Genomic DNA, 10414 nt, shown 5'->3' with positions numbered 1-10414 from the left:
AAATTTCGATTTTGCAATTATAGACACCTACTACTACTTTGAGGGTATTGACTTCATCAGCTGACTGCCCAATCAATTCGGTGCATTCACGATCCCGCAAGAGGAATTTTGTGCTTTCATCTTTATAATTGACCATCACTTCAACTCTATATCTGGAAACATATATAATAGCGTTAAATGCTAAAAAAAATTAAAACATAAATATAGTGCCACAAAAATTGAAAAAGGAAAACAAAGACCTAAGCATAGCTCGATCATTATGCTTTCCACATGGGCACACAAATGGTTCTATATAGACATTTGTTTTCTTATGGCACTGAATGCAAGCTGCATAACATTATGAATGATTGTCCATAACAATCTTCGTGATTGTACCAACAATAACACAAACAAACTCCTGCAAGAAATATCACAGCCATAAAATTCAGCACGAGGTAGCCAAAGAAGGGATAAACAGGTAAACATAAATAAGATAATTACTTCACAAAGGTTGTTTATCTCAGAAATGGTCTTTGCCTCTGACTTGGAAATGAATGTTTCCCTTGATGACAATTGAGCAGAACCCGAAGCCTGTGAACTCCACTATGAACGATGTGTCAAAACTGAGTGAATCTCAATGCCCAATTCTGAAAGCCTATACATACTAAATCAATAATAGACCGAAGGAAAAAAAAAACAAACATATATTAATAAAAACATGAGGCAAATACTTCTGATTGAAATCTTCAATTGGTGCCACTGGCTCATTAATAGTCAATTTAGAAGCCTTCAAAGAATAGCTAACCGAGCATGGATAGGATCCTGCACCACTCAGAAATAAAAGCATAAGTTGGATCCGATGAAGATTAAAAACAACAAATTATATATCATAGTATACCCTGGCCCTCTTTAATTCTGGCATTGGTCAACAACACAATAATAGGCCCTTCAGTCTCATGCTGATCCAAATATTCCAAAAATTGGAGACAATAATCATCCCATAGAGTGCAAGACAACAATTGGTTACTGAAAAAAAAACAAATCGTTATACAAACAATCAATTAACAACATACAACCATACAATCATACAACCAAGAATAACTCATAGAACATATCAGCCGTTTACCTCAAATTCATAAGCTTAAAAACAACTCTTTTACTTCTGGGTGAAATATGACGAAAGACAACCTCGTCAACTACACCAATGATGTCTAAAAAATTGAGTAAAAATTAGTAACGGAAAACGAAACCCACAAACGCTGCTGATGAAATTAGGAATGTAAATCTAGCTGCGCTTACCTACTAATAGGTCAGATTGTAATTGGCCAGCAACGACATTCGAAAAATCTGCAAATCTATAATTTTTAAAAGGAAGCCCATCCTATTCACACTGTCTGACAACCGTAACTCCAATATATGTCAATTTATATGGATGATCACAAACTCTGAACTGTCCATCATTCTTGCAGACTCTAAAATTGTGCATCATATAAGTACAACCTTCCTTCAAATCCATTTTCCATGTCTTTAATTGGTCTTGCTTACAGACCACATGGATTTGATCACCCTGTGAATAATAAAAATATCTAACTAATTGCTATAAACAGAAACAATTCATGAACAAAAAACACAAATTAAAAACATACGTCAGAGTCAACAATGACCATCTCAGCTTGTTCAGACCTGCCTGGCGTCCCAACAAACCAGAGCTCAGATATCCTTAAAAAGAGTTTTAGAGTTTCTTTAGATCCATCAATGGTTTTTATCTTGTTAGCAATACATGCCATCAGTCTGAACAAAAACTCAGAATCATACATAGATATTGAAACCACATAACATGATAACAACAACAAATAAAATGTAATTTATTGAAAAAAAACAATGATAAGTCAAACCATAAATATGATAAGTAAGGTTGAAACTTGAAAGAACAATTGAGCTTACCTGATTCTGTTTTTTTGGACAACCAACAGTAGCACCAAAAAGGAACAACAATATATAGTATCTATCAAACACAAAATATTTGTGGCATGATAAATAACATCAGACAAAATATGGATTAAAAAAAAGGCAATAGGCAAGCATGCATAAATATGGAGCAAAATTTAAGGCTTCGAATAAAACGTTACCTATCACTATTATACAACTTCGTTATCCCTGTATAAACAACAACCAAAACAGACACAAATTTAATAATCAGGCAAGGCAGCCACCAAATATCACTATCAACCAAAAAACATTCCAGGCATGGCCATTCAAGGTGACCTCGATAGGAAAATAGTACTCTCGAAATGACACCTCAACTGTTACCTGATTTTGTTGGTCCTGCCTAAAAACATACAAAAAATAACATCAAACAACAGGCCGATCGAAAAAAAAGATAACAAAAAAACATGCATAAACCATGACCATTATAGATTACCTCGAACATTCACCTGCAAACACCAAACAACATAACCAAAAGAGTCTTCAGAAAAAATGATGAAAATAAAAAAAAAAGGCAAATTCAGCTCTGTGAACAACAAATGCGCAACTGGATGTTCTTATTATAGTAATCATTTTAGTGTTGAAGGTGAAGTCGCCCTGGTGAAAGTTAGGAATGTCTATATTTGTATTAATTTAGGCAATTACAATTTAATTGAAAAAATACAAGATCTAATAATAATGATAGTATTTCAGGTTAAACTATAACAAAAAAAAAAAACTTTAGCTAGAGTTTCTTCATAATAATAATAATAATAATAATAATGATGATGATGATGATGATGAATAATAAAATGAAATAGAATTATAAAACAATATTTATGACAATTTTTTTTAAAAAAATGTTAAAGATAAGGAAAAATAAAATGGCATGTCCACGCTACACATGATATAATGGGCATAACAAAAGATAACAATTTCACAAAGACTGATTAACTTTAAAACCCGTTTTAGTTGTGATTATTAATAATAATAATAAACTAAACACATGTATTTAGCATGCATGTTTATTTGTTTTGCAAAGCATAAGTAAAATAGAAGACAACATGAAATTTTTTAAAAATGTAACATCAATAATAATTTAATTGGCAGTATTGAAATAAAAAAAGATACAAAATGAGAGGCAATATCAAATAAGATGTCCATAAATAATATAATTATTTAATTATAAAATGATAATAATAAATTTATCATTTTATATGCTAACTTTAAATAATGTACTTAACATGTTACACTTAGTTGTAGTTGGTTTCTTTTTTATATCGATAAAATAAGTTGGATTTTTTGTTAAAAAAATAAACAGTTAACACAATTCTAGCCAAATATTTTCCATTTACAAAGATCTATTTTTTTTTTTACTTTAATGAAAAATTTGAATAAAAACAAACTATGGTAACCATATTTTATTTCCATAATTCATACTAATATTAATTATTGACTATATCTATGCTAAGTCATGAAAAACATGATAACTTGCATGATAAATATTTACAGTCAACAAAAATGACACTATCAATATAATTAAAAAACATGATTTAGGGAAAAAAATAATAAACGCACCATATATATTGAATGACAGAATTAAAACTTTAACTCCAGCTATATATATATCCAAACATGTACATATTATACATTTTAAATGTAAAGTAACAAAAAGTTGTTTAAAATAAAAAATGTATATAATTTGTGGTGAAAACAATATAAGAAGAATAGTCTTGTAGGGAAAAAAGTTTTAAAAAAACGATGAGCAAATAATAATAATCATAGTATTTCTGATGTGCGCAGAAGTCAGTGACTTTTTTTTTAATTACATAATAGAAATAAAATGATGACCAAGCTTTGTTAACATATATATAGGAAGAATATAACTAAATAGAATAGCAGGAGACTTAATTAACATTGTTAAACCTTGGTAGGCAAAAGCATTGAATAAAAAAAGTAATAAAGATGAAATTGTCTGATACCGTAATGTATTTTAGTAACAACATTAATCAAAACATAAAAGAAATTAACAAAAATAGTCTGTGTGCATGGTCTCTCTACATTAACTTCAACTGGAGAGGTCCTCATCATCCCATACAACTTCTTTTCTAAATAGAACTTCCCATACATGTTCGTCAAATCTAAAGAAGAATATTACCTCATCTCCAGCCATTAAATTATTCTCAGAGAGATATTGGAACCATGGCTGGGCAACAGATGGGACACCATCGTGCATGGTGATCTACCATTGGTTGCATTTGCCATAGCCTCTCCGAATAGGAATTACTTTTTGTGATCCAAACAAAAAATTGAAAGTTGTCGGTGGAAGGACCTGCATTAAAAAAAAAAGCCATCGTAGGACTAAATGTCTTTCCTGTATTGTATTTACAGCACTCAAGGTTATTTAAATTAAACCAATATAAAGACAAAAATTTAATAATAGAATAGTTTTGTTGTCATAAAGAAAAGTTGGGGTGAGAAAAATAACAACATGTAGTCAGCGTTAAAGCAAAATAAAAGAAAATAATTTAATAATAAGAACATAATTGGGTGGCTAGCAAACCATTACCAAAGGGAAGCTCTATTGCATCATGTGTTCGGTGACATCGGCTATAAAGATGTGTCTCCTGGTAGCCAAAACCGACCTTGGACGGCTCTGCCGATGGATAGGTCCAATGACATCCACCTCGAAGGAAGTATTTTTGTCAGCAGCAAAAAACCGCATGATGACACTGTCGTCAATGCCGTGAGTCCTTCTAAATTCTTTTAGTCTATCAGAAAAAAAAGTATCGGTTGTCATATTTGCGAAGCCTAACAAAATGTGTAGTTTCATTATACTGAAACAAAACATACGTCGGGTAATATGGCCTCCATTGTCTATGGTAAGACAATGGAACCTCGATGATGTTCTGCAGGGAGACATGTTAACATTAAATAAAAGAATTTTGTTTCATATAAAATAAGAGAATTGGAAAAATGGTACAATGTTGACCTTGGAAACACGGAATGCAGCCGAAAACCGTATTGCTGCTAAGAAGTTTGATGGGCCCTATAGCACAAAAATTAATGAAATTAGTCACAGAACAAAGCAGGGAATAATTTATTAAAAACTGGATAGGGAAAAATAAAGAAAAAATATTAGAGATCAGAATGTAGTTTTTATAAGTCAAAATATGAAAGTAAAAGCCAAGTTGTTTGTATTGTGTATATTATCGGTATGAACTGTGGAGTTCAGAGCAGACAATATTGAATGGCATGTGCTACAGATTTTCTATGGCTCTGAATTTTAATGCAGAAAAAGGTTTTGTTCTCAAATTAGTATTATAAATTATAAAATGGGGCAGTACTTTATATATGACCTATGACAAACAACAGAGCTGGAGCATGGATCATTCATAAATTATAAAAAACCTAATGTTGGCAGAATTTGATGCTAAGTGTATTAGATTTAATCAACATGCATGAGCGAGTATTATAAATTTGGATCAATATATGGTAACATCTTGCAATTTAATATGAAGCAACAGGAGAGATAGGCAGAAAAATTTAGCTTGTTGTGGTGTAGCAGTCAAAACAGCTATTAAATTTGAGAGTCAAAATTGATAATGTTAATCAACGGAAATATATGCATGCATTTACTCAATATGACATCTATAGCAGATAATAGTCTTTTAATCGATGTGTAGAATAGCAGAGGACAAAAAAAACCTTGATTGTAGTCAATGATGAATGTGAAGTCATGATTGTTTGGGTTTAGTTGAAATGTCAGTCACACCGGGGGTTAGTGCTATAACTCGTTTCAAATATTAAGGAACTTGATTAAACTTCTCCTGGATGGCAAATATAGGTGAGTAAAAACAATTGCGCGTGGATGTGTGGAAAGGGAATGGTTTTTGGAGAAGAAGTGCGGGAGTCATAGAGTAATTGCCGAGAAGATGTAAGTGGGGGAATAGAGATGAATGTGGAAATTCTGTAGCATTATTGATTGCTGGCTTCGAGGATTGCATGTGAAGAGTCATATATTATAATTATAAATATATGAGATGATATTTTTTTGTAAATTTAATGTGTATTAGAAGTTTCAATGATAGTAAAATAAAAAATATAAAAGAAATGACTATTATTGAATAATAATATATTTTGGTTGATAGATCAAGTAATAAATTTTTTTTTGTCTTGTTTTTTATTAAAATCAGAAAAAGTAAAGTTGGTTTTTTTTAAAAAATAAACTATAAAAAATTGGAATAAATACAGGTTTCAAAAGTTTGTTTTTCCTTATACATGCAGTCCTAATTGGAACGACTTTATTGGTTTTAAATGAATTTTACTTATTAAATATATCATGGATTAACTTAGATATAAACATATAGCAAGGAGAAAAGGCAACAAATTGTATTCTCGAATTTCGATTGAGACAATTAGAATCATAGAAAAATGATTAGTATAATATAATAATTGCAATAATAGAGGTATATAGTGTTTTGACAAAATACCAAAACAAAAGAAAAACAATATGCAAAGCAATATAGGAAAAACTTGCCAAAATAGGCATTTTATTATGGTTGTAACAATCGAATGTTGCTGTAGACTGCAATACTAATGGGTGATTGATTTGTTGTCCGAGACCATTTGACAAAACACAACTTAGCATTTAAGTATGTTGTCTTAGCAAGAGAAGTTATGTTTGGTGATGTTGCAAAGAAATAGAGGCTTAAATAACTAAATGGAGAGGACAAAAGATTAGGAATGAGTTAAGTATCTAACAAAGTTGTTAATATAATTGAATTAAATGTGAAAAAGCCAGTATAGCAAAATGCCTAATGTGTGATGGTAATCAAGTTTAACATCGATCAAACAGAAGAACTTTGATTGTGTGATATATGGACATAGATCGAACAGCTACACAAGCAAACATATAAATTATATATATGTATGTGCTCTAAGAACACAATATGTTGGGATAGGCTTTTTATTTTTTGTCAAGCAAACCTGAAAACAGAACATGGATATTACATGGTCTATAAAACATAAGTATTCGAATAAGTAGCAAATAAATATGAGATGATTGCACCAGGCAATGTCTAACATGATACTATGTTGATGTGAGCATCAGTTGTTTTATTCTGTAATAGCTTTTATAATATGTTCCTATTAAATGACAGGAGAAGGGAAAAACATGGATAGGCACCAGAATATAGACAAAATAAAATAATGTCGGAGGTTCCTAAAATTAAAACATCTACAGTCAGGAAAGAATAGCTAGAAACAACTTAAATAGAAGAAATAAATAATGCGTACTATTCATACATCATATATAATTCAAAATGTTGTGTCCATCGAATTACAATTTGGGCGTTGGAACCAAATTGTAGTTACTATTATCGCAGGTCAGTCTGAATGGACAATGATACATGTAAAGCTAGAGAAAGTTAAATAATGAGGAAATAACAGAAATAGGCAGATTTAGCATTGTTACCGTATGACAAAGGGAAAATATTTGGCAACTTAAAAAACTCCAAAAGATAGACAGAAATGGAAAGATAAAATAATTATTTTATTTCCTTGTAAATCTCATCTATAAGACTTAGTATAGATTAGAATGACTACAATTATGTGTATAAACAACGCTCAAGAAGCCTCAATTTAATCAGTTACTTTAGAAAGTGTAACTTGATTATTATTGACATTGGAAAGTTATCAGATAAAGCCTGCTTTCATTGATCCCATGCTTTAATATAAATCTTAATAATACTTGCCCAGTGTTATTGCAAACGACCATCTCATTTGAATTCTTATATATATATATATATATATATATATATATATATATATATATATATATATATATATATACATGTATAACATAGAAGGCTAGCATTCAGAGCAATTGTGGCATGATGTTTCAACCGTCAGCATGTTTATACTTCAAGTTTTTTTCATACCATGGTTACAGTCTAACTAATTTGATATTTTGAGAACTAAACAGTAACATATAATTGTTCCAATTACCAGCATGTCCGATGGAATTCAGTAGTGAAGGACAAAAACCATTATATTAATATATAAACATTGTTCAGAAGAATGACATAGTAAAAACCGGAAAACCGGAAAATGCAAATTAATATGACATCCAAAACCAACATTAACCAAACAGGTGTTGTAATATATAAACAAACAGAACAAAAAATCAAATTCACCAATCATCGTTGTCACCCCAATTCCTCTGTTTCCTAATAACCATTTCCCAAATATCCTCATGACTTCTATAATAGAATAAAAGTTCGTCTCCATGAACAAAATCACCTTCAGCAAGAAATCGGTACCATGGGTCGGCAACATACTTGCCGTGAAATCCAGGGCCAACTGGGACGACATGCCATTGTAATGGAGGCCCGACCTTTCTTAAAATGGTCATATGGAAACCACAAGAAGGAAGGCGTATTGCTGCAAGAGGTGGAAGCATCTGAATATAAAAAAAACCTGGGTTATTTTTTTGGGTAAAGATTTAATCATAATGCAAAAGAGGCCAATACAGATTACCAGTGGTTTAGGATCACAAAGCAGGGACTGAGTGAGTTCAATAGTCCAGACATGCATTCTAAATGCTGGTAGGGGTCTGCCATATGCCTGTTGTTCGAGCGAAGGACTGAAATGAAGATCAAAATTCCATCTGTGTTCACAGGCCATAAAGTTGATAGTAACTGACTAGTAGATATTTAAGTGCTTCCTCAACTATTTCAGGCCATCAGCAAAGAACAATTTTCGTTGATATTGTCTGAGGCGTATCTGGTATGAGGCTCCATCATAGTTAAACCAAGCGAATTCTGGATAACGTGGCGCCCACTATGAATGGTAGAATGAAGGTATTTCTATATAATCCTGCTCAAAAAATGTGGTAAGCGCAAATGTTATATATCAAGGCAAAGGAATGCGCTGAGAAAACAATATGAATAAAAGAGTAGTCAAATATCACCTTCTCATTGTGAAATGCTGCAATAAACTGTAATATGCAGGGCTAAGTCATTACGGGATCCCTCATCTACAATAAGATAGCCATGATTGTTGCAGTAACAACAACGATTTAGCATGAAGAGAAGCAATCATTGAAATCACAACAAAGATTCGGGGTGAAGAAGAGCGATTAATTGAAAACAAAAGCTAAGCAAATTAAAGTTTGCTAGACTACTTACCCTGCTCGACGTTGTTGATGATGTTGAGCTCATCTTTGGAATGGTTAGGAACTAATTATTGTTTGAGGAAAAATCTAAGATAAAAGATAACATCAATCTGGTGAAGCCTCTGCATCCGCTGCTATATAAGCTAAACCTCAACATGTTATAGGAAGGTGAAGGAACAAATTGAACGCATTAAATGACTACATTTTCCCAAAATTCCAATTAATGAAAGATTGGTTTGGTTGGCAACTGTCCAGTCAACCGCTGTCTCTGAAGAGTCACAATTGAACGTGGGTTAGAATCATTCGCAGGCTAGACGACTGTGCAAGTAGATCAACAGTAATTCTGTAACAGTAAATTATAATGGCCAAAATGCTTTAAATACTACACAACAACATGAGAAAACAATGCACACAGACGTTTCCCATTTGATATCCAATTTAATAAGAGGAAATCTAATAGCTTATCAAAGGAAATGCATATCAGATATACCATATGCCATATGCCCGAATCAAAACAGAATAACATATGATTTACAAATTCTCACATGCCTTAAAGCAAAAACAATTAAGAGCAAACCAAGTAAATCTAGCATTAACATTCAACGGCCATGCAAGGGGGAAAAATGCACCAATATGGGATAAAAATCAGCATCCATAGTTATGGATAACAATTGGAACAACCCTACTAATAGAATTTACTAATAGAGATCAGCTGACAACAACCTGTGGCTAGATTTTCCATCAGACAAAACAAATATGAAACATAAATAACATCTAACAAATGCATACAATAAAAAAATTGGATGAAAACAATTACCAGCTAAAGAAGGATAGGAACCTGTGGACGAACAAAAAACAGAAGAATCAGATGAATCTAGTAAAGAGGAAAAACAACAAAGAAGTCTTTAAAAAGTTGCATTGGCAGGAAAAACCAACAGCAAAATAAATGCAAGTCCAGCAAATGCATGCAACAAAGACTGAAAAAACATAGATTATATAAAATATCCGATTAATAACTTGGCAAACTAACAAAAACTTAACAATCAAAACTATCAGGAGAGTTAAACTCCGCAAAACACGTCATTAATAACTTGACAAATAGCTCCACCAAAGGCAGCCAAAAAATGCATAAAAGATGACCAAAATACCTCTAATTTAATTGTTGCTTCCATTCCACCGACTGATTAATAGCCAACTTAGACGCGAGCAAACAACTGCTAACTAAGGATGAATAGCATTCTGCAGCAGGCAAAAATAAAAGGATAAGTTGGATCTGTTGAAAAACAAAAGCAA

The sequence above is a fragment of the Glycine soja genome, chromosome 13 (assembly GCF_004193775.1).
Source record: "Glycine soja cultivar W05 chromosome 13, ASM419377v2, whole genome shotgun sequence".
Taxonomy (NCBI): Eukaryota; Viridiplantae; Streptophyta; class Magnoliopsida; order Fabales; family Fabaceae; genus Glycine; species Glycine soja.
Note: the sequence above shows the minus strand (reverse complement) of the source record.